Genomic DNA, 27,221 nt, shown 5'->3' on the forward strand with positions numbered 1-27,221 from the left:
AATGGGAAATAGCAGGATGAGACCAAGCAGTGCTAAAGAAAATTTAATTTGACATGATGTAGACTCTTATATGAAAAACAACAGGGTGCATTTCTTGAACCAAAACTACTATTTAACAAAAAGGGAAAACTGTGCGCTGATAAAGGAATGTAAAGGAAATTGAAAACAGGCGAAAAGTGATTTGAGGGATTTTTTTATATATTAAATGTGGCACTCCATGTGTCTGCGCTCTATCTGCTGTTGATCTGATCCAGCACACCAGGCAGCAGAAGGCACCGATTGCAGGAGACGTTTCCCCTACTGTGCCTTTCCTCTTACCGCAGCAACACAACACGTCACTAAAATACCAAGCAGGTGCAGGAAAAGAAAGAAAGGAAAAACATTTGGTATGCCTTGGGAAAATACCACTCTGCTTTATAATAGTCAGCATTTTTTTTTTTTGGTTGTTACCGTGGTAACCACAGTTACCACAGTCTCAGGGATGGTGAAACCACACAGTGTGTTAAATACAGGATCTGGGACTGTTGGACATTAATTAAATCAGTTTACACCTCGAGCTCAGCCGAAAATGAGTCGATGCTTCTGAGCTGATTTAAGTCTTTCAAGGCCGAGGCCCAGGGCTCAAGCAGATCGTGAATTTCAAAGCTCTTACAGCGATGTTTTACATAGCTGAGCTCAAGTCCCTTCCAGTGTACTTTTGTTATGAGGGTGTTTCTCATAGTTCGAAGGAATGCTACAACATACAAATATATTTTAGACCACACTGTACTTCCAGCTTTGTGGCAACATTTTGGGGAGCAGCCTTTTCTGTTTCAACATGACAGACGCCCCCCAGTGCACAAATCCAGGTCCTCGAAGACACTTGGTTCAGACATGATTTCTCTCTGTTGATCCTCCCGACGAGTTTGGAAATGACACAGACGGAGCCAAAGAAAAGAGAGAGCACAGGAGAGAGGCTTAAAAACAAAATGAAATTCAACAGAAAGCAGAACTTGACTTTATTTGGTGTGTATTTTATTGTGGTTACTCATTCGGTTAATACATATAGAGATCTCAGCAACACTCTCTAGTAATAGTCTCACAGATTTCATGCACTGCTGAATGCTGAGGGCTGGTGATGACGGACCAGTTACCTCACCTACTGATGATTTGTGTTAGTTAAAGATAATTATTAGTCATTACAGATGATGTGTGATGTGATGAGAGACTTTAAAGCCATAAAAGGCTGTAAAATTATAAAATCATGATGCAGCTTTTTTACAACATTTTTTTTTCCAACAAAAACTGAAGACAGAGCCTCACTGAGCTCGGTAGGCAACATGTAATTTAGGACTTGTGCCATGTTGCATCATGGGCTTTTATCCAGTGGTCATATCATGAGATGTTACTGTGTGTGGTAACTTTACCGGTGTCCACTCAGGTTCTCCGTCTCTGACGTCCCAGCGCCGTGTTACCGAGGAGGTGAATAACAGCAGATCATGTGGTCGAGATACAAACCCAAACAAGAGGCTGATAAAGACTGTTCACTGGAAAGGTTGACTGTCCCCTTGGGTGTCTCTCACACACACACACACACACACACACACACACACACACACACACACACACAACACACACACACACACACACACACACACACACACACACACACACACACACACAGTTTTGTTGGTTTGTGAGAGAGATTTGTCAGATTTGCAGCGTTCACACCTCCAATCAACACAACAAATTTCTGTGACGAAAGTGATTCTGACTCCTGACGCCCACCTCCTCCTCCTCCTCCTCCCCTTCCTCACCTCCTTTTCCTCACTTCCTCCTTCTCCCCTTCTTCACTTCATCGTGTCACTGCTCAGAATCGGAGAGACACTGAGAAAAAGTTCAAGACATTTCACCTTTACAGCTTACCTTACGAAGTTCACCTCACTGCCTCTCTCATCTTCCTTTCTCACCTTTTTGTCCTTTCTTTTCTACTCTCTCCTCCACCATCCTTCTTTCTCTCCCCCCTAAACCTAATAGTTTCTATCTATCTAATCCTCCATCTCTTCCCCCTCCTCTCTCACCTCTTCCTCCTCATTTCCTCCACTGTCATTCCTGTTCACTAGTTCTTACCCTTCCTCCTCCCTTCCTTTTGCTCACCTCCTCCTCTTCTTCTTCACCTCATCCAACACTCTATACCCTCTCTCTTCTTCTTTGTATTCTTCTGCACCACCCTCTTCTTTTCCTCTCTGGTTCCTGGCAGTCTCTTCCCTGTCTCCCCATTTGTAGTTCTGCAGCTTTCTCCTCACCTGGTGGGGCCACCTCCTCCTCTTCCTCACCTCCCTCTTAGTTCTTGTTGTTTCTTTTCTTCTGCTCCTTCTCCTCTTCCTTCCCCAAACATTTTTTTATTCCACCCCCCCACCCCTCCAGCATCCTAGTCCTCATCACCACTTTCTCACTCAGCCCCCTCCGCTCCCCCTCTCTCGCTCGTCTTCCTCGTCAACTCCCAATCTTCCTCACCGTGTTTTATTTTTGTCCTTCCTTTTCTCCACTCTCCTTCTCCTCCACTATCCTCTTCTCTTACTCCCCCTTGACCCCTTTGTTTCTTCCACTTACTTTTCCTCCCTCTAATCCTTTATCTCTTCCTTCTCCTCAGCAACCTCATTACCTCCTCCCCTTCCCCACCTCACCCTACGCTCTATCCCCTCAGGCCTCCATCTTTTCTTCCAGTTTGTCCCCCATCTCCTCCCCCTCTTCCATGTCACCCTGCTTTACCTCTTCCTCCTCGTCTCCTCCACTGCCAGGCTCCTCTTTTTCAGTTTCTCATCTTTCTCCTCACCTCTTTTTCTCCTTCTATATTCTCTCCTCCCCTCAACTCTTTTCTTCCACCCCTCCTCCCTCTCTTCCTCCATCTCCTCCTCCCACTTCAGCCTTGTGGTCCTTGTCTCTTCCTCCTCTCTTTATCTCCTCCACTGCCTGTCTCCTCATCTTTCTCCTCCATTCTTCCTCTTCCTCACTTCATCATACTTTTTGTCCATCCTTGATTCCCCCTTCCTTTCTCCTCCACTCCCCTCTCCTCTTATTCCTTGCGCCATCATTTTTACCATGTCTTTCCTCTTCTCCCTTTTCCTCTTCCTCAACACCTCATGTTCTTCACCCCACTTTTTTTTCCTCCTTACCTCTAACTTCTTCTCCACCTGCCCTTTTTCCTTCCTCCCCCCTCCTCACCTCCACCATCCTCACTTTATGTCCTTACCTCCTCCCTACTTCCTCGTCCCTCTCCTAGCGTTCCTTCCTCCTTCTTGAAACACAAAGCTGAAACTCTTGTACAAGCCACAGCTACATAAAAGTTACATAATGCATGAACTTACCTCATTCTCCCCCTCTTCCTCCTTCTCTTCCTCCTCCTCACCTAATCAAACACTGAGCGGAAACTGTCGAACAAGCAAGATTGTTAGTTTTAGAAGCTGTACACTGGTTCAGTTACATATTACATGAAAGCACCTCCTCCCAAAATGTTTGAATATGGAAACAACTGCTTTGTGTTGTCCTCGGTGTAATGAGCTCCCCATGTGCCACTGCCACATCTGGGCCATTAATAAAGAATGGGGAAGGAGAGGGGGGAGGGAAGGGGGTGGAAAAATAGAGGACACATGAAACACAAAGCAATACAGCCGACAGCAATGCCATGCTTTGAAGCATCTCGCAGTGTGTGTGTGTGTGTGTGTGTTGATAAGCTAAGGTAGAGCAACAACAACAGCACACACACACACAAATGTGGACCGCTATTTCTCATCATTTAAAAAATAAAATAAATAAATAAAGGATTTTTCTGTATTCTGTGATAATAACTGCAAAACCTCTTTTGTAATTTTCTTTTGCAAATTGTCAAGTGGGGACTTGTCACACTGGCTGATGTCTGCCTCTGCACTGCCACTGTGGCCATGCAGGCTGCTTTACTGTAGAGGGAGAACAAGGAACAACATTTGTAAAATGACCTACCAACAATAGACACCTGTTTTACTGGCATGTTTTATTAAATGTTTATATAATAACTATGTCAACCTGTGCAAAACACAACTGACAAATCTCATTAAATTCTAGGATTTTTTTATTTTTTTTGTAAAAATCCAGTTCCAGTTTAACTGTGATCAGTAAAATAACACAGGATAACCATAACTTCTAAAGTAAAATAAAAAAAGAAAGACAGCACAGCAGAGTTGGTCTTTGATGCTTCCAGGTACCAGAAACTAGCAAGATTTGTACCAGACATTGCTCCACTGGCACCATACGGTAGCAAACTAACCCATTACACTACTAATATTACGGAGCTCCTATCTGCGTGCTTTTCTGTCCTCACTTTGGGTGTTGAACTTCAAAAATTACTGGGAAGTATCCCAACATGCACAGTAGCCAATTAAAGCCCAGAACCCAATTTTTATTCTGCTGCCGCTGCCTCGGCCTGGAAGCTGAGGGGAATGGAGCGAGGGAGATAAACTTCTCCCCTCTAATTAAAACTGAAACATGGCTTCATGAAGGTGCGGGGCACTTTTTCTCCAAGGCTTTATCTAGGTCAGCATGGTTATAAAGTGACATTCAGCAATACAACCGATGGTTGTGTGAGGGGGTATTTCATCTCCATTGTAAATTAGAGTCAGAATCAGCCTCTTACTACACAAGTGCAGTAAAGTGTACCTGTGTAGACAAAACTATTGCATATAAATAAGTATCACAAGTACTGGCAAATTCAGATTCATACAGTCATGAGTTCTACAATTCATTGGATCAGTTCTTACCAGATATCCTCACAATGAAGCTTCTTGCTGGCGGGCAAATAGCAGCAGCTGGTGACGCTGTGCATGTTGGAAGTAGCACAGTGTCGTCCGCTTCACAAGCCAACAGCAGAGAGAGAGAGCTTGATAGACAATGAAAGTGGAAGATACTGCTTCATTTTTTTGTCTGTTGCCTTTGAAAAGGAGGAAGTCAGGTGACGCTGTATCCAGAGCAACAAAGTCCATGTCGGGAGGAGGAGGTTCGGGTGCGTGGAGGGTTGGGTGGAGAAAACACACAACCTTCACACAGGGGACCGCTGTTTGTTTCCTGCACGAAACCGATGTTTTTCTTTTATCCATGACTGTTCCACAACCTTAATCACGTGTTTAGTATTGTAACCATGACAACAAAGGTCCTCTAACCTTAAGGAAGTACTCATTTGAACCTAAATCATGATCTTTTCCTAAACATAACTGAGTACTAGTTTTTGTGGCTAGCAAAAAAAACAACTGACTGTTGTACAGCCTGAACTGCATGTTAATTGTTGTTTCCATGACAACAAAGGTCTGTTACATCTGCCACTGGTATGCTCCAATGGGTTGTATCAAAGGGTAGGTACAAGCAAACTACAGTATATAGTTGTTTAGGTTCAAGCCCTTGTTGGTACCACCAGCTGAACGGGCACCAAAGAGGAGGAGCACATGTTTGTAATTCATTTCAGATACACAGTCTCCCTTCTTTCACACTGATGGCCAGTGCATGCATGTCACTGCTAACACTACACTACACACTTTATTGGGACTTTCCTGGAAGCTCATAACTCACTCCAAAAAACTCATAAAAGAAACTACTGCTTCGTGGTTGTATGCCTCTGCACTCAGACTAGTTTCAGGTTACATCCCTGTTTATCATCATGCAAATATCGTATAAAATATGAACGCTTTGTGTGAAATATTATCATAGCCGTGTGAATTCTTGGCTAATTATGGCTGTTTTGTGCAGTCACAGTGACTTTGACCTTTGACCACTAAAATCTAAATCAGTCCGTCCTTGAGGCCCTGGCTGTTGCCAGTGCAGAGGCATAATTAAAAACTGCTGGCTAACACTTAATTAGTGACTTACCTATGTAAGACTCATATTCAGGTTACTGAAAACATCATATGATCAAAACAGGGACTCTAAGTATGAAATTGCCTATTAATGTGTTTAGGTGGACCCTTAACTTGGGTCATGTGTCAATCAGTTAAACAAAAGATAAAATGGTAAAAGCAAAGAATGTCTGAGCTGGTCTGTCCAGCAAGATACTGATCCCCAAACTAATTTGTATGAGAGAAAATGTAAAGCGCTTTGGACGAAAGCATGTGAGAAATGAATACAATGTTTAAAAAAAAATTGTACCAGTGCTTCGTATTTTAGTATGCGACAGCTTAACCCCTGAATAAACCATGTTACTCTAAACTCTTGATTCTCTTCAGCACCACGGACAGCAACACTGTGAAGCTCCTGCCCTTGTTTTAAAACTGCAGAAATTTAAGAGCGTTGGTAGAAAGATTAATTGGTAATTTACTCAGTGCACTTTCACTTTAAATTATGAAACCATGGTGATGAAACTTCTCTAGGGAAGTCTGCACTTGTCAAATTACATAACATGCATCACTGTGCGACGTGGTCTCCCATCAGCAAACCTGCTGTGAGTGAATATTTTGTTTTGTGGTTCGCTTCCTGTGTCATCGCTGTTTTAACATAATGAACAAATATCTGTCAGGATCGCAGCTGGTTTTCACCCTGTCATCTAGTCTGTTTTCTCTCTCTGTGTATGTGTGTCTAAACGGCTGTGTATTCCATTTAAAAAGCCACAGTGCTGTATTATTTATCAGCCTGGGGAGAGGTGCTGTTCACGTCTCATCTCTCACTCCTCATGTGCTCCGATTGTCTCTGCTAATTCCTGCTTGTTTGGGCAGGTGAGATGCAAATGCAAGTGGCTCTGATTTGCACGTTCACAGAAAACAATGGAGAAGAAAGAGGAAGTCGTTCATTATGTGTGAGCTGTGCTGCTGTGGTAAGTACAACTCATCTTTCTTTACTCTCTCTTTACTTTCTTTTCATATATATTTATATCCTCTTTTTCTGTTTTTCTGTTCTGTTGTGAATCACTGCAACAACCCTGTTTTCCCAAAGGAATTTCATCTGATCTGAACACCCTGCTTCAATTCACTCCTTCACTCTTTTTCCACAAAATGAGTTGACTTGTGATTGTTTCAGACTGTTTGTGATAATGTTTCGCTTATCTTAAGACATTTTCCTGGGATGCTCACTTGGTCTCACTGTTTTCACAGGCCAGTGATTCCCAGTCAGAGTATGTGTACCCCACAGGATATTGACCCATTAAGACCTAAGGTGCCATCTAAAAGTTAGGCTTGAAAACAATCTCCTAAAACCTGAGTAGTAGTAGCTGGTTAGCAGCTTAAACAGGTGCGAGGCTGAATAAGCAATACACAACCAACTATGATAAGGTGACTGCAAACTTGGCCAAACATATTGTGAAAAAGAGAACACACCTAAACATCAACAATTCCAGGATCACTAAGTCATACACGAAAAAAGCTATTGTAACATTGTCCATTTTTATATGCACTCTACCGTTTTACAGTTGTCCTTGTTTAAATGTATCTGTCTACCTTCTACAGAACAACATGAAACCCAGTTTTTGGGATGACTGTCTTATCAAGATGCTGAATGTGTGGCCTGGGGGAAAGGGAGTCATAATTTTTAATATTTAATACACTTTATGTTTGCAGAGAGCAGGGGATTTTTTGCTCTGTCTTCAAAGTTTGGAAACACAAGATTTATTTTTCTCAACATTCAGAACAAGTTTGTAGATGCAACTTGCAGAAACAAAAAGATATTAACAAGGTACTCAGGCTGTGTGAGTGTTTGTGTGTGTGTGTGCACGCACGCACGCAAGCTGTTGACAAGCTAACAAATCTACTTTGATTTTACAAGACACATTTGTCACACCCCTATGAACACAACTATACTCAGGCTCCCATATGCACACAAACACACCTCAGCCTTGGTCAAAGCCCCAGATGGCCGTAAATCGTCCTTTATGAGCAAGACTTGATGAAAGCGTTTCCCTGGACACTGGCTTTTTTTTGCCTTCTGGCAGGCTATTGGTTTATTTCTCCACACACCACCGCCTTTATGTGCCATCTCTATCATTCTGTGCTGACAAGGACCAGACACAAGCAATAGACCATGTCCAATGTATATGAATTATTCTGATTTACCTAAAAGCAGGTGCACAGGTTGATGTAAAGTTTAAAAAAAAAAAAGAAAAAAGAAAAAGACCAAAACCAACAGTGGACTGATCCTGCTAACAAGTACTGTGTGTGTGTCAAAGCCTGATATATCCGATTCCTTTGTGCCATAGAACTCGACTGTTTTACTATTAAAAACTCATCAATGACTCGTCACATTCAGACACGACATTCAAAACCACTTGGCTTCACTTTTTAACGTACTGGCTACCATGTAAGCGAAGTCGCCAGATGGCGGCTGTACAACCAAAGACCGGGGGTTTGCAGACAGAGTCTTGTCTGTGGTTAGGGTTAGACAACAAAACACACTGTCCTCCTACTATAAATACACGCTACAGCACCAAATGTTGTATCAATCCGCAAGTGAAAATGGTCCCAGACAACTGCATGATTTCCTCCTGTCTGAGTAATGTTTGCTAAAGACTACAGTTTTTAAAAATTTTTTAAACTATATTGTGTGAAAGATTTACATTTGCATTAGCAACACATGAGGGGGCCACACACTGGGTAGTTTTAACTTTTAGTTTTATTTTAATTTGTGAAATTCTATGGATGAAAAAATTCATCAACTAATCAAAACAAATGTAATATATGGGCTAATCAATAATGAAAGTAATCAATTATTATAGCCATAGTATAATTGTCTGCGAAAACTGTCTTTTCACTTCCTCTGACTGATCAGAGCTGAAGCTGGGAGGAGTTACACAGGGAATGAACTACCTCGTCCCGCCTTAACAGGTGCAGCAGAGCAAACAGAGTGTGATGGGAATGTAAGTGAGTTGTAATCAGGCAGAACAAGTGTAAACACTTGAGTGGGGGTACCATGCAGCATGCGGGGCTTTTAATTAAGCAGGAAATGGGATCATTGAAATGTTAAAACAGCGGTGACATGAAACCTCGCTAAATGATTGTTATCTAAAAAGTACTTGTAACTTAATTTACTCCTGGACGTCTTTTCAACTGCAAATCACCCAAATAATATTTCCTGAAGGAAATGACATCGTCTCAACGCCGTGGTTACCAACTGCCAATGTAACCATGTAGTGTTGCTGCAATGGATCCTGCCATGTCGCCTTATCTGGTTGCCTTAAGTCACTGCCGTTTGTCATTGCCGTGACAAATTTTTGGTCGCAATGTAGTGAGCATGTGACTGGGAAAACGGCGCCCCCCCCGCTGCTCTCTCCGCTGATTTGACAACTCTGAGAAGAAAGACAGGAGGGAAGAGGCTGATGAAGACAGAGAGGTCTGCAGTCCCCTGAGACGTAGCTGTAGCTTCACACGAGCTTTCAGAGAGCAGACAGAGATAAAGAGGAGAGGGAGAGATCGAGATGGAGACTGATAAAAGGAGAGTTTGCGGGTATGAGAGAAGGGGTTGATTAAAAGAGGAGAAAAGGAAGCGGTGTGGAAGAGATTAATTTGAAAAAAAAAAAAAAAAGAAGAAAGCAAAGTGCCCTCAAAACATTTTAGGGCACTCCTCTTTCTTCTTCTTTAATTTACCAGCAGCTCTTTCTGTCACTGACCTAGGGGTGTAAAATAATGGTGCTTTGTCTCTTTCATTCTCTTTCTCTCCCTTCTTTGCTCCTCTAATAGACCTCTGAACAGACCTGAAAACGAAATGTTTCAGATGACCAGGAGCAGGGACAGAAATAAAATTCTTAACGAAAGAAAAACCTAACCTCTCCTCCACCTTGTGCTCCTGCACCTGGCTCTTATCATTGCATCATGTACAGTAGGATTTCTGGTGAAATCTTACATCAGTGTACGTCAGTGATGGAAGATGAACGCTGTGATCTTTTACAGATGAAGCCACTGTACTGTAAACATTTAACTGTACCCTTTCTGTGTTGCAGCTGCACAATAGAAACATTGTTTTAAGCTATTAGAATGAGTCTGCAAAAGGTGGATTTGAAAGGTGCATTATTCAACTCTTTTTGTGATGTTGTGGTTTTGAATCTTTGTGCTGAACTGAATAAAAAAATAAAAAAATAAAAAATACAAATAAACAATGTGATTCTTAATAATGACCTCTGGTAGGATTAGACTAATCTGGTTCCAGACCTCTAAATAACCATCTCCAGTTTGTTGGAGCTCTGTAGGCAGGATTAAAAAATGGGAATGTGAGTTTCCTGTGCCAGACCCAGGAAAAACAGCAACAGAAAAACTGCTGCAAAAACTGTGATGAGTGCAGACTGTTGCACAGGATGTTCTAAGTCAATTCACAGAACTAACCACTCCTACAGCTTCTGGGTTGACAGAAAACGGCTAGCATTACCAATACAGAGACCAGAAAGATGATGGCTCATTCACTTCACAGAGAACCAAACCAAACTGCATTCAGGTGCTTCTTCTCAGCTCGTAAAGTCGAGGATTTTCATGTTTGCCACCTGGACTTTGCATTTAAACCTATGGCAGAAGTCTTAAGTCTTATAGGCAGAAGCGAAATCAGCACGAGTAATGGGGTAGCACCAGGCACCGTCTGTCTGTGAACTCTGCTCCTGTGTGTGCCAGTGTTTGCACCTGTATGCGCACAGGGAGGCATCCACACCGGAGCAGAGCAATTTGTTTTTTTGTGATGCGTGACCTGTCGCAACATGAGACAAGCATAAAAGCCTTGGGCTAAAGTTGCAATCCAGCCATTTATATCCCGTTCTCACAGCGCCTCCAGTCTCTAATTTCAACAAAAATTATTCCGGGATGCTTATAAATCTTATATGCAGTAGCTTTGCGGTGGAGGCGGCGTTGTTTTCTGTGCTGGCTGGAGGCACAGAGGGGAGCCTGGGTTCCCTCTGTGCCCTTCCAGCTTCTGTTATTTACACCCTGCTGTGGCTTTTTCATTGGTTCGGTTCACGTGATGTGTTTACCAGTGACTGATGACCACCTGAACACACACACCTGGAAATTACAGTGTGATACAGTATGTCTCCTGAATATACAAGTGGATGAGGGTTGCCCAAACACACAAGACAACACACAGTGAATTTTAGCACACTGCCCTTTAACTTTGAGGACGTGTGTAAAGGATGTAAAAGATGCTTTTTCATGTCGCACTTTGGGAGGTGCAAGTCAACAAGTAGTCTGGATATGTGAACTCTGAGGAAAGCACAGCCTGAATGCGACACAATTATGACACCGTACACCCGTGTTACAACCTACCTTCATATATATTCAAGTTGATCTTCAATTCAAAATACTTTGCCAAGACTTCAACAAGAGTTTCACTGCCAATATAAGGCGTACTACAGGGCATATTTACAATCCTAGGCTCTGATTCAGTATCATTTATGGTTTACTGTTGTATTTTATACTTCCTTCAGTGTTCTTATCTAGTTTTTGTATCTGTGATCGAATACAGTTTCCCCAAAGGAATTCATAAAATACTCTATCTAAATATTTTAGATAGAGTATTTTTGTATTTTTGTAGGCTAACCCAAATGTTAGCGTCACTCTGGTTCCCTCGACAAAAAGCAAATGGGATTTTTACCTTTTGGATTACTGCAGAAAATAAGTTCTGTGACAAACAAAAGTTTATTATACTTGATACGTATGATACGTTTTGTTCAGCAGGATAATCTTCACAAATGAAAACCACTTTATGGTTTTTTGAAGCCTAAATACAAATCGACAGAGGTAAAACGCTAACGTTAGGCTATAAACTAACACCACCGTCGCATGACTTAACTCTTCTGCCCAGGTAAAAGTGCACTACTAATCTCAGTTTGCAGGCCAGATGGACACAGACCTGCAGCTGTAACACACTGAAGAACTCTGGTGTGATCCCTGTTCTTCAATGCCACTGCTATCAAAAACCTTTATTTCTCTGCATTGTGTCTCTGCCTCTCTCGCCTAAATGACTTTTTTTCCCTTTCAGTAATAAAAATGTATTATTATGGGCAGTTCAATGCCATGAATGCAAATGCGAGCACTTTCTATTCTGTTCTACCTATTCTTATCTCTCTTCCCAACATTCCCATTTCTCAGTCGCCTCTCTCTCTCTCTCTCTCCCTCCGTCTCTGGGAACTTGGCAATGGGTTGACAAATCTTATAGATGAGGGAAACTATTCCTCCGAGTCCCTCCCTCCCCGTCTCTTTGTTTTAGTAAAGGCTAATTGGGTCTCTCATTAACAGTATAGCAACCTTCATCCTTCCTAATGATGTGGAACTTTTTGATTTGGCCACAGGCTGCACAGAGAAGCTGGAAAGTTTGTCTGCGATGTCAGTATCAAATTAGGGAGGTATGGACGTGGTGTGGGGGTGGGGTGGGGGTGTTCCCTCCTCATTTGTTGTGTTTGCTGTTTGTTGCCATTAAACTGTCCCCTAAGGAATTGCCCAGAGATGCATTATGCAGGTTGCCCTTTAACGGACACAATTCCTCCACACTGGTCAAATGAAGGTTAAATTTGTTAAAATAGAACCGAGCACTGTCTTTTATTGTCAGTGACGGCAGCAAACTATGTGACTAACTTATTAAACCCAAGTTTTTGGAAAATTGGTAAATTTTATATCTGCATATATATCTCTTACTCTGTCTCTCTCTCAGAAGGAACCTCTCTGTGATGAGAACGGTTGAATTTAAATGTCCAGGAATACAGTGTTGTTAAGGATACAATGGGCCTCAAGCAAAACTTTGAGAGGCCAATTAAAGTTAGGTCCACACTACTACATTTTGGTTTTAAAACGCATCTCTTTTGCTAAGTTTACACCTGTCGTCCACACTACTCCGGAGATCACTTCTGATACGGACGGAGATCGTTTTGTTTTAAAACAGCGTTTTAAAATGAAAGCGTATTAGTGTGGACATAGTCTAAGATACAGACTTTGCTTGGAAGATAATTCATGGCATTAAGGGTGTGACAATGTAAACAGAGGGGATTGTCCAGCTGCATTATTTTTATCTTTGATGACAGAAGCAGGTTTGTTCTAATCCAACTCAGAAAAAAAAAAGTGTAAAAGGGACAATTTTACTGTACTTACTTACCAAGGGATTTTGGATTCATCCTTTAATCTCTTCCTCTGTTGTACTAAAACAGCAGATCCTGCACATACAGTATCTACCACAGAAGAAGTCTATGACAACAAAAACAAAAAGATATCTCACACATATATTGATACTTAACAGCCCTTGAATTCTCCAGAAATGCCTCAGGTCCAGCTGCCCTACATCATCATCATCATCATCATCATCATCACCCCGATCCGCACCAGCTGCAGTGTTAAGGTCTTTTTCACAGACGACACTTTGACTTGGCTTTTTGCCATCGTTGGCGCTACTTTGGGTGTGTTTTGGTCTGTGCCACACTTAATCTTCACACAACCTTGACAAATTCTACATGGTTTGAAAGCTCCAAGTCTCCTGATTTTATCTGTGCAAAAGCATTTTAGGATCCTCATATCACTGCAACAGCTGTTGACACAGAATTGGATCAGACTAGCGGCTGTGGCTCCAAAGTGTTTACCACACAAAAGGTGCTATTTTTTATGCCAAAAGGCTTAAATTTCTACCATGTTTGTGTCTTTGAAACTTTGGTTCTGTATATCTTATACTCATTCTGACCTTTTTGGTTGTAAAATTTTAAAGCGTTGCCTTTTGACGGAGACCTGGGTTATGACTGTAATCAAAAGAGTTGAAGAACAGTGACCTTTTCATTGTGGGTAAATTATCTTCGGGCTTACGGGGTTGGGGCAGTGGTTCTTGGTCCTCGCTATTAGTTTGTCAAGCTGCTTCATCATTCTCACTGTGTGTTATTCTGTGTTCGCCCTTACCACTGACCTGCTTCCCCATTCAATTGCATTTAAGGTCATTCTGCCTCAGTATTGTGCTTCTGGATTTGATTTGGGTCTGTTCCTTAATTGACATACAGAATTTGATCACTGAGGAGCTTCTTAGTGTTGCTGCTGCAGTAACCTGCTCCTATCTCTGCGCGGGTTGTCGGCCAAGCATTAGCTTTCTGAAAAGCCTTTGTGCATTTGCATTAGTTGAGACATGGTATCTGCGGATCCCAAAGCTCATCCTATGTGTCCTTTGTCTCTCTGAGAGTGAAGTCACTTTTCATAATCCTCAATCCAAAACAACTCTCTTCACTCTTATGAGAACCTCCACTACAGTCTGTTGTGTTCCCCGGACGTCCAGCAGCACTGATGCTGATAGGAAGTCTGTTAACGGCCATCATACACTTGAGTGTGAGCACCCTTCAGTAAATGACTGGCTGACCTTCTGCCCACTCAGACTCTCAGCTGTAATGACATTTAACCATCCAGCTGAATGGAGCTGTGTGTGACTGTCTCCATGCAGGTATGTGTACGTGTGTGTGTGTGTGTGTGTGTGTGTGTGTGTGTGTGTGTGTGTGTGTGTGTGGCATCAGTCTGTGGATACAGTGCTTGTATTTTCAAATATTTATTACATGTAAGTTATTCCGACATCTAGGAACATATATTAAGTGGTTCTTGACCTTTCAGGCCGGTGGAAAAGAAACCAGCAGCCCATTCATGTCCAGTTTTATTGTGTGGGGCATATTGTATCTTCCTCCTTTTATTGTTACTTGACATTTGGCTGATTCACTCTGAAGAGGTCAGGTCAAAAGCGGCCTCAGTGTTCACGGTGAATGTCTGGCCACTGAAAAGATTTTTATTCTTATCGTCTTCTATTCAACGCTTTTTCTTTTTCATAAGTTTGTCATGCAGTTACAGCACAAATACAGCCAGAGCTGCTGTTTTTGCAGTTACAGAATCTGTTGTAGTCTGTAAAGACACTACTGTTAGTCTGCGTTGCTAAAATGTCGGGGAAAAAAGGATGTAAATACTGGAAACCAGTGTTTGTGTTGGTAACCTGGACATGTACATTTAAGAATGTTAATAAACACAGCTTCTGATTAATATTTACTATTAATCTGCTACAAATTTTCTAGTTGTCAATCGCATAGTGAAGTAAAATATTATAACTTGTACCATGAAACGAGAATACTACTGAAATTAAAGACTTTCTGGGCTGTTTGAGGACGTGTCCTGGTGATGAACTTGGAAATGTTTGACTTTGTCATAAGTCTTATTATAGTGGCCAAGCCCACGCTTTAGGCCACTGAGGTGCTCCACCACGGATTAGTTAATTGACGCACATTTTCACCTTCCGATTAAATGAAATATTGTCCATTCAGTACTTGCCGGTTGTAAATTGTCCATTTATTCCATGTAGTATTTCTTTTCCATTCAAACATTAATAGTCCAACAACAGTTCACAAATTCACAACTCAACTGCAGCTCCTCTGCCTTGAGTTTCATGTCACCAGGTGAATACAGAGTAGGTTCGGTGAGTGTGTGTGTGTGTGTGAATGCGGGTGTGGTCAAAAATCTGTTTCCCTTTCCGGGTGGCACCTGAACCTACACAGGTTAGTTCCTACTTATAGTAGATGTCTTAATTGGCTCCTACACACCGGCCCCTAATTGTAAGTGGTAGACAAACATTACAATTCAACACAATAATACAGGAGCCAAAATGTGAAAATCTCAAATATGTACATGAGTATGCAAATAACATCATTCAATTTACCCCTCTTGTATTAAGCAAAGCTTAGTTACAGGTCTCTCAATAATGTTGCTTTTAGTCTGTAGCTTGACAGAACGCACTAGGCCCCTTTTGTCAGGAAAAACCTCCAACACCTTTCCAAGAGGCCAAGAACCACGTGGAGCTGATGAATCCATGATGACTACTACATCACCAGGAACTAAACTCCTTTTCCTCTGGTTCCACTTCTGTCTCTCTTGCAGCAATGGCAGATATTCCCGGACCCAGCGCTTCCAGAACAGATTAGATATGTATTGAACTTGCTTCCATCTGCGTTTCACATACATATCAGATGGATCAAAAAGTCCAGGCGGCAAAGCTGGTTTTCCTTTCAGAAGCAGGAGATGATTTGGTGTGAGAGGCTCCAAGTCATTTGGATCGTCAGACAACTTGGTGATAGGACGATCATTAAGAATTGCTTCTACTTCACACATGACAGTGTGGAGTCCATCATCATCCAACATCTGCTGGTGCAAGACTGACTTGAGTACACGCCTTGCTATGCGTATCATGCGCTCCCAAACGCCACCATGATGAGAACCCGCTGGTGGATTGAAACTCCACTCAATGCCAGCCGGCATGAGAGCTCCTTGAATCTGCTCATGATTCAATGCAGCAAGAGCCTCTCTAAGTTCTCTTTCCGCACCGACGAAGTTGGTTCCATTGTCTGACCTGATATGGACGACTTGACCTCTCCTGCTAATAAACCGACGAAGAGCATTTATACATGCGTCAGTCTCAAGGGAGTTGGCCACCTCCAAATGAACTGCTCTACTTGCCAAGCAGGTAAATATCACTCCATATCGTTTGTAAGTTGTTCTGCCTTTCCTTACTTCCACAGGTCCAAAATAGTCCACTCCAACATTGGTGAATGGTGGTAGATCTGGGCTAATTCTTTCCTTAGGAAGGTCTGCCATCTTCTGCTCCATAGCTCTTCCATTAAAGCGTCTGCAAAAGCTGCATTTGGATATGATCTTCCTCACAGCTGAGTTGGCACTAGTAATCCAAAACTTCCTCCGCAGTGCAGACAATGTATGGTTTCGACCACTGTGACCCAATAACTGGTGGATATCTTTGAGAATAAGCATAGAAATATGCTGCTCTTTGGAGAGGATGAGTGGATGTTTTACCTCCAAAGGCATTGCTCCCTTGCTTAATCTCCCTCCAACTCGTAAGAGTCCGTCTTCCAATATTGGATCCAGCTTATAGATGGAACTTTGTCTGCTTACTGTTCTTCTTTCAGACAACAGGGAAGAAATTTCGTCCTTAAATCTTTGTTGCTGACAATAGCGAATGATTGCCAACTCTGCCTCCACCAGATCATTTGGCATCAAGATGTTCCTATGTTTGATCGCAGTCTTTGATCTCTTTACTTGAGTATTTACACAGGCCTCCAAACCTTTTCTTGAACGACTGCGTTCCAACAAGATTCCTTTCAGCCGGAGAAACCACGCCACTGACACCTTGAGATTTTTCCAGTCTGAGAAGTAACTCATAAGTTGATCAGTGGCAGTAAGTGAACCGTTACCAACAACATTCACCAAGGCATCCCTTTTTACTTCTGGATCGTCCGCATCCACTTGGACATCACCACCATAATTTGCTGGCCAGTCTTTCTCAGACTTCCACAAAAACTTGGGACCCTCCAGCCAACTATGGTTTTGCAGAAAGTCTGACACCTTTACTCCTCTGGAGGCAGCGTCAGCAGGGTTGTCCTTGGAGCCAACATGTCTCCACTGGGAAGGGCTTGAAACTTCTCTTATGGCTGTGATCCTGTTCGCCACAAATGTATGGAAACGTTTGTCTTCATTATTGATGTACTTCAAAACTGAAGTGCTGTCTGTCCAAAACACAGATTCATCAAAGTGAAGTTGAAGCTCTGACTTTAACATCACATCCATCCTAGCAGCCAGAACTGCAGCTGTTAGTTCCAGTCGTGGAATAGTTACAGATTTTAATGGTGTAACTCTGGCCTTTCCTAATAAGAACGCAACATGAGCCGTACCTTTGGAGTTCTGCAGCCTGATGTAAGTTACAGTGCCATAACCATCTTTACTGGCATCTGCAAAATGATGTAGTTGCCTGTGTATGGGTGCACCAAAGTCTTGCGGCTTTATGCATCTATCAACTCTGAACGATGCTAACAACTCCAGATCTGCCAACCATCTTTTCCACTGACTTTCGATATCTGGTGGCATGACATCGTCCCATCCACAGCTTCTCCTGCAGAGCTCTTGTTGCATGATTTTTGCAGACAAAGTGACTGGTGCCAACATACCTAAAGGGTCGTACACTGAGCTGGCTGTGGACAACATGCCACGTCTGGTTAGAGACTGCTGCTTCACTTCCAACTTGAACTTAAAGGAGTCTGACTCGACGCACCAAAGCAGACCTAAAGCTCTTTCCATAGGAAGATTGTCTCGATTCAGATTCAGCTCTTTCAGATCTTTAGCCCGTTGCTCTTCTGCAATTGTCTGCAACACTGCCCGACTGTTGCTAATCCATTTCTCCAAAATGAAACCACCTCTTTTACAGAGAGCCGAGAGATTTTTTATGATCTGGATGGCCTCCTTTTCTGAGCCCAGGCTCATCAAACAATCATCCACATAAAAGTTTTGCTTGACAGCTTGAACAGTCTCAGCAGAAAAGTCAGACTTGTTGTCATCAGCAGTCCGCCTCAGCGCATAACTAGCGCAACTGGGTGATGAAACAGCTCCAAACAAATGCACCGTCATCCTGTATTCCTGAAGCTCTCTGCTCATGTCCCCTTGTGGCCACCAGAGAAAGCGCAGAAAATCTCGATCCTGTTCTGCAACCTTCACCTGGTGAAACATAGCCTGTATGTCACCCATAACTGCTACAGGCTGCTGCCTGAATCGAGTGAGAACTCCAAGCAGTGAACTGGTAAGGTTGGGTCCTTGCAACAGTTCTCCATTTAATGATGCTCCTTTAAATGTGGCACCACAGTCAAATACCACTCGTAAGGAGCCTTTTCTGGGATGATAAACACTGTGGTGTGGTATGTACCAGATCTTTCCACTTTGCAAATGCTGCTGAGGAGCTTGCTCCGCATATCCTTTATCAATAACCCCGTTGAGAAAGCTTGAATATTCCTTGTGCAGTGTTGGGTTACTGACAAACCTTTTCCTCAATCCAAGTATCCTTTGTTTTGCCACTGCAAAGTTGTTTGGAAGAAGAACATCAGGTTTCTTAAGAGGCAGCTTCAGGGTGTACCTCTCATTCTGTAGCTCTGCAGAGGATTCCATGACTTCCAAAACTTAAGGTCCTCTCGAGACATTTCTTTGTCCTCTGAGGTTTTTTCATTAAAGTCATGCATATACTGATTCTTCAGCATGATTTCCAAGTTAGACACTGAAATCCTGTTCACCACAACAGAGGAAAGCTCCATGTCAAGACTGCTGCCATTTCCACTTCCAGTTAAAGGGCCATTGATAACCCATCCCAAAACTGTTCTTATAGCGTATGGGCTATCTCCAAAACTGTTGACAATTTCCCATGGTTCCAATAACTTGGGAGCGTTGGTTCCTATCAACATGTCAACATTGGCGTTTATACTTGGAATATGGACTTTCGACAGATGAGGCCACCTTTTAACATCTGCGGCAGTAGCAATATTGTCTGCTGTGACTGGCATCTTCTTCTGTGTGAGGACTTCTGGAAGGAGATAAAAGTTGTTTTCCTCAAGACCAGACACCTCCAAACCCAATAAGGAGTGTGCAGGAACAACTTTTTCCTGTCCCATTGTTTTCAAAAGAAAATGGGTTCTTTTCCCTGTAATGTTCAACTTCTGCATAAGATCCTCTGAACAGAATGTAGCTGAACTTCCAGGGTCCAGAAACGCATAGGTCTGTATGACCTCACTTCCCTTGGTGGACTTAACCTTCACCGGCACAATAGAGAGAATGCAGCGATCCTTTCCGGCCCCTGTATGCCCACATGTCTGAGGGAGAGTTGATGGTTCTAACTCCACATCTGCCTTCTTGATATGGAGCACAGTGGGATGTTGTTGCTCACAAACTTCACAAATCATGCGCTTATTACAGGTCCGGCTAAAGTGTCCGGTGCATAAGCATCCAAAACAAATGCCTTTCTCCTTCAGAAAATTAATTTTGTCTCGGTGCTTCTTTCCTTTGAACTGTTGGCATTTTTCTAAAGGATGAGCACGTGAACAGCAATGACAGTTTTGGCTTTCCTGTTTCTTGAAGTCATTTTGAGTAACCTTGTTTTCCACGGAGTACATGGGTGCTACTGTAGTGGCAAAACTGCTTCCTTTCGCTCCACTCCTTGACTGTAGCTTTAGCTTGTTGGTAGGATTTAAACCAACAGATTTTGGTGTTACGACTTCAAGATCTCCAAAGATGGGGTCAGAAAGAATCCTCACATGCTTTTCAAGAAATAAAACCACATCCAAAAAATGAGCTCTGTCACGGGAGGCTTCCATAATGTCATGGGCCTTAGTTCTCCATCTTACCCTGAGCTCGAATGGCAGTTTGGAAATGATCAGTCTCATATTAGTTGGCAAATCCAACTCGTACATGTAATGAAGTTCTTCCATAAGATTGCAACATCCACGCAGAAACAAAGCATAAGCTTGTAGAGCTTTGACATCTTCTGACTTGATTGTTGGCCAAGCCAGAACCTTTTCTGTATATGCAGCTGAAATCTTGTAATCATTTCCATAATGTTCCTTGAGAAGACCCTTTGCCACAATGTAGCCACGTTCAGGAGCCATGTGTTGACAGCTACGAACCAATTCCTTTGGCTGTCCCCTTGTGAATTGTTCCAGGTAATATAAGCAGTCAGCTCCACTAGCTTTGTCCTCCACTCCTTGTTCGAATGCTTTAATGAAAGCTTTATATTGAAGTGGATCTCCTTCAAATACAGGAATGTCTCGTGTTGGAAGAGACAATAAGCGCTGCTGGTGAACAAGAGTAGCTGTGATTTCATTTTGCTTGTGCATAATAGCAATAACATCTCCAGATGTAATTTCATCACCTCGTAGGTTTGCATGTTGCCTGTTTTCCAAAGCAGTTGTTGTACCAGCTTGCAAACCTTGTGATGTTTTTCCATGTTTTTCATCATATGCATCAGCATCTTGTTTTATTGCACTTGAATCATGTATTTGAGTTGGCTTTGGGTTAACGTCCATTGATGGCTGTTTGTGCTGTGGCAATGACCAGTCCTTCTGCTGTGATTTGCTTGCAACGGGCTCATATTCCTTTACTGTGGGGTTAAGACTGTTAGGTGGTTTCAGCTTCCTCTTTTCCCTTTCAAAATATGAGTTCATGCCATTTGAGGCACGAGAGGAACGTCCATCTGAAGCCTGCAAAACTGCTAGCTTAGCAGTAGATGCTGCTAACTCAGTTTCCAACTTGAGCTGTTCCTTTCTCCTCCTTATTTGTTGCTCCTGTTCCTCCAATGCATGTTGTTCCTTTAATGCTGCCATCCGAGCAACAAGTGCAGCTCTTTCTGCTGCTGCTTTAATTTGTGCAGAGGAAGTGGTACTTGATTTGTTACTGATGTAACTTTTGTTTGAATGTTTACCCACATTGGAAACACTATCATCAGGATTAATTTCATCACCACAATCACCATTTTCATGATTACCTTCATTTTCAGGCACACACTTTTCATTTTTCAAAACCCACTCTTGTGTATTGGCAATAAATTCATCATTGAACATCATTTTTGCTTTGAACCATGTTTCATGTCTTTCTTTTTCATCCTGGGGCAACAAACTCATTATTGAATCATGCACGCATTTTATATCATCACACAATTCAATGAAACCATCAAGAGCATTTTGTACCTCAGAACCGTTTCCATTTTGCATTAAACCTTGTATCGTTTTTCTTAAATTGCTAGCCTTATTTAGCTTAGATTTTCTACCATTTTGTAACCTGTCTAACCTGTCAGCAAGAGCTTTAGCAGTAAGTTTGACAACCCGCTTGCCTTGCGTTTCACATTCAGCAACAGTGTCCTGTTTGCCAACAGCTGGCGCGCTCACAGCTGATGTTATGTCCGTGTCCGCAACGCACTGCTCCATGTCCATTTTTATAGTCCGACGGTCAATACAATTGTTACAAAATTACCAACACAAAGTTTTGATCATCCCCTTCAGCAACCAATGCATTGGACTTACGCCTTATTTTTTGTGTGCACACAACTAAATGGCCATCTAAACTTGCGGTAGCGCTACCTTACCTCCGTCAGATGAAACAGCTGTTGTGTGTCTCCGGCGGCGGGAAACTCCGCAACGTCCGAACCGAATCCTCCAGTCAGCAGCCTGTTGAGATGAGATGTTCTCCGGTGTCCTGGTCAGCCGATGAGCAGATGGACCTCAGCAGATGAGAAGATGCACCGCATCTCCTCTCCGGCGTCCCAATCAGCTGATCAGCCGCAGCTGGCTGCGCGCTCCAATCACGCGATCCGTCTGCTCTCCCGCGTTGCCGCAAATCATGGCAAACTTCTTCTCGATTAACTAACAAAACGGACAGATTTTTGACTGAAAGTATAGTGGCCAAGCCCACGCTTTAGGCCACTGAGGTGCTCCACCACGGATTAGTTAATTGACGCACATTTTCACCTTCCGATTAAATGAAATATTGTCCATTCAGTACTTGCCGGTTGTAAATTGTCCATTTATTCCATGTAGTATTTCTTTTCCATTCAAACATTAATAGTCCAACAACAGTTCACAAATTCACAACTCAACTGCAGCTCCTCTGCCTTGAGTTTCATGTCACCAGGTGAATACAGAGTAGGTTCGGTGAGTGTGTGTGTGTGTGTGAATGCGGGTGTGGTCAAAAATCTGTTTCCCTTTCCGGGTGGCACCTGAACCTACACAGGTTAGTTCCTACTTATAGTAGATGTCTTAATTGGCTCCTACACTTATAATAACTAATCTTATTAGAGGAGGAGTAGGTCCAGCTGAGCCCTTCTCTGAAGGATAAAGGCTAAGGATAAGGATAAAGGTCGGGGTATGCTGTACTCGATCTAGACACAAACTTGTTCTTACAACCTGCCATCCAACCAAGTCAGATAATCAAACGTTCATAGTTGGTCCAGATGGCTGGACTGAAACATGGGGTGAAATGCCAACCGTCAGAGAGAGGGGAGAGATGTAATATCCTTTCAAGGGGTAATCTGTATGTTTTCGAAGGAGGTTACAAGAGGTTATAATACGCCCTCTGAGCAGCTCTACGTCTTCAGGGTAGATTGGAGGCTACAGTGAGTTGCTATTGGAAAGTGATGAGACGGGCCGGGTCTAGCCGGTCTTCAGTAGAGAGAGCGTTAAAAGTGGCGTCGCAACGCTTCTTCTAGACTGGTAAGTAAACAGCTGTTAATGCTAATGTTGGCTATGTAGCAATAGTAAAACTTACAATTAGCTCCTTTAAATATGTGGATAACTGCATATTTTCAGACAGTCTCTCCTGGATGACGTTCATAGAGTTGCATTCGGTTGTTCACATGAAAAGTCAGAAATAAGAGTCAGAGAGAAGTTCAACCTTGCTTTCTTTCTCACCTCTGACCAATCAAAGTGACAACTGGGTTTAAACGTCAGCTCATTGGTTTCAGAAAGGGTCAAACAGTGAATGATTTACGGAGCAAATATTTTTCATTTTTTATCAACACATATTGTTGATTTTATCTCCCAACTCTCAACACCCACTGGCTCAGACCAAAACATACAGAGTCCAACTTGATCAGTGACAAAACCATGTAAAAATTATAGTATACAACAACAACCAATAAACTAAATGCAGATTTTATAAACATGAGGAAACTCACTTAAAATGTATTTATTTGCAAAACATTCACTGACATCATCGTTCCCTTGATTTCCCAATTAAATCTGTTTGTGGCAACTATAAAGCACAATTTACAGGTCTATAAGTATGTTAATGAGACTTGTTGAGGTTAGGGAAAGTTTGCTGTCATGGTTAAATCCAACCAAATCTTATTCATAATTTCTTAACCAAAGACTTTTGTTGCCAGAACCTAACCACATGTGACACAGGACATCCAGTCAAAAGCCTGTGATCCACTGTGATCACAACACAATGACAGGAAAAATAATCCTGGTTACACATTTAGAAATACTTTATATAACCCTAAGTTTTTAGAAGATGGGGTTAATGATTGTCCAAACAATCACAATGTTTATCCTTCCCTTCTGAAGTCTTAGCTCAAGGAGTCATATTCATGATGATGAAGGCTGCTGTGGATGACACCTGCAGTGTAGTGTATTCTTTTATTACATCATTAACATAATGCAAGTCATTAATATGCAAGACTCTAAGATGCATGTAACAAGCAATAAATCAAGACGCAACCTTGCCAGTTGAGCCGTTAAGATTGTTTCCTTCGATGCACTTCAATAACACTTCACAGGGTCTGAGCCAGCTACCTGCAGCTTCTCTACCTTTTATATTAATATGTTTCGTCTTATTAAACATCATTCCTCTGAGGCTTGATTATCTGGTTTGCTGTTTAGTGGCCTGCAAAGGAGCTATTTAAATTCTGACTAAAAGTACAACAAATTCTTTGATTAATCTCTCTGCAGTTCACACAAACTCGTAAACATCAAATGTCAAACTAAAGACCAAAGCTGGAGATCGACTCTGTGATCTGCCAGGAGCTGAAGCCACGACAGTCAGTCAGCTGGAAATCAGCTGTGTGACTTTATATATAAATCCTCTGACGTTAAATATTTTTGACACATGGACAAACACATACAACCCCCATTGGTATTTGTTGTTCATTGATCTAAACACTGGGCTTCCATGGGGCTGCAGTCCTCTACACAAAGCCTGCTGGTAGTGGGACCTCTCTCTCCCTTCTTCACTTTGTGTGCATCAGTTCATGCGAATGATGAAGTAACCTGAGCTTGGAAAATAGTTTAAAATACCACGAAGCCAACAGTTTAAGAGTAAAAGTTAGAGCTTTGTAACACTTTTCCAAATTTAGACTTTTGTTTAACCACTGTCAGTGCAGTTTCTCATTCCCTTTAGATTTCTAAACATTCTCCCCTTGACCTTTACAGAATGACCAGCAAATGTGAGGTGTATTCATTTCCCTTTACTCATTGTTGCTTCTTTCTCCAAATTATCATTTGACCTTCACTGCTGTCCGATTTCCTCACCCAGGTTCGGAGAGGATGCAGTCGACGCTCATAAAAGTTGAAGACTGGACTCCAGGTATTTACTACAGAAATATGTATATATATATATATATACATTACAAAATATGAATACAGAATTTAAGAATTAGTGTCTCATTTGCATAATTAACAGTGTTATGATTGGCTATATTCAAAAAGTGATTTCATTATTTCAGTATGCTTTATTGAATATAATACAACTCCTGATATTCAACTGATCAACTCATACTGCAACATAATATGGAAATAAATCACTCTTAGCTAATTTGCAATTGTGCAGACTCGTCTCTTTGGTAATCTTTGTTCAACACTGGGATTGTGGTATTTTAATGGATGTAACAACATGTAAAGTTAGAGTTCAGTCAACATCAAGTACAGTTACTATGTTAACACTGTCTGGGCTGTTGCTGTGGCCCAATGAAATACTTTGAAGAAACATTTTTTGCATGTACTTGTGACTCTGCAGGAACATAAACTGATCTGTTTCTTTAAAAGAGGAACTCCCCAACTTTGGGTGTGGTCAGGTGTGGACTGTTACACATGTAAATGAAATGGCAGAACAATGAGGAAAACCAGTCTGAGGGTGGTCACTCTTTAAATCCAAAGCAATCCCTTAACAAACACAGATGAAAACATCCACATTGGAAATGCAAGACAGGGTTAGTTCTGCTTACTACAGGTGCTTTCTTACATCCCCATGAAGATAAAACTGAGCAGCATTGATGGTTGTGAATCAAAAACAAACATGCACAAATCAGACAGAACATGTTCATTTTGATTTCCGTTTCAAAATTAAAATCACATTTTTTCTGCCATTTGCCATCGCTAGTTTGCTAACGCTTGTACTTCATCATTTACACAAAGATCAGCTCTGGAGTCGGGGACTCAACTCCTGATTAAGCTGCACAGATGTCACACGCAGACAGAATTTCCAGCTTATTTTTTACTTACTTTAAACATGAGTCAGACTTCAATGAGATTGGTCAAACACTCAGGCTTCATTGACATCAAAGTCTTTGAGCTAAACAGATCCGGTTTAAAGCGTCCTGTACAAAATGTATCCTGCTTAAATGAGGGAAAAAATTAGACTGGCTCCATTCCACTTTAATATCCATGATCTTAACTGCTAGCAGTGTCTTTGAGATGTAATATCAGCTTGTTTATTGTATGTTTGATTCGTACATTGAAATGTTTTTGAGGTAATTTTTCTTCTTGAAATGGCACTTGTTGTGAAATAGATTGTTGTTAGATAAACAGTTATGATTACTGAAAAATAACTTTTAGGCATTATGGTTGATTGAGTTTTGTTTCAGTTTCTCTTTGAAACAGGGTATTATTACGTTTATAGAACTAGTCATTCCAGTTTAGACAGAGCCGTCATGTAGACTTGTAGCACTTGGTGACTTGTTCAGTTAGATTTTTTCTTTGACCATAACATGACCAGTACACAAGGTGTGAGGGTCACAGCTGGATGCTGTTTTGAGTTGTGATCAGAGTTTATCTGATGCCGTCTGTGACCAACCACCTACATGCCCACTATGACCCAGCACATCTCATATTCTGGTGAGCGGTATAGAAACACCACTGGCATTATTACACACCCCTGAGAATACACACAAACACCCATAGAAGCACCAACAAATGCATGCATGCAGGCAGCGTGCACACATCTCCCCGGCAACTGTCTAGGGCCACTCTCCTCTCTCTTGTTCTGCCTCCTCTAATATCTTTTCAGGCTGTTGTCTCTGCACCCACAGGAATCATGTAATAACAGCTTGTCAAGGCTTTTTGTGCCGGGAAACATTTGCATATTCAAATGTGTTGAGGAGTGAAGCTTGCAATGGCTGCTGCTCTAATGTGCGTATTGACATGGAGGGTTTGTGTACATGTTCTGCACAGCTAATGGACACATCAAGCTCATTGTTTTCAGCTTTTTTTTCTCCCCCTGATTTTACACAATCAAATAAAATTGAGAGAGCTTTCCTACATCCATGGTCCTCACCTCCATATTTATATTTGTGTTTGTGCATGTCTGGATTCCTTTATTCCCATGCACAAACACATTTCTGATTTACAGCCCGTTTATTTGCTGCCAAGAGACACTATCAGCCTACAAATAAAAGATAATGGAGGCCAAGTAAACACTGAGTGCACTGAGATATTCCAAGTCGGCAGCTTTATCACATCCACACACACACGGGCAGATGTAGAGATTTCCTTTAAGGGCTTCTCGAATCACACCAAGAACATATTTTCCCACTTAGCCTTCGTGGTATCCAGAACTGCAGATACTTTCAGTTTTATTTGCAGTTTGAGTTTTTCAAATAACCATCTCAGAGATTTCTGCCACTTCCCCCAATACAATGGACATAAATGGAATTTTATTTGCAGCATTCAAATCATTCAGATATGA

Source organism: Seriola aureovittata, chromosome 11 (genome assembly GCF_021018895.1).
Source record: "Seriola aureovittata isolate HTS-2021-v1 ecotype China chromosome 11, ASM2101889v1, whole genome shotgun sequence".
NCBI lineage: Eukaryota > Metazoa > Chordata > Actinopteri > Carangiformes > Carangidae > Seriola > Seriola aureovittata.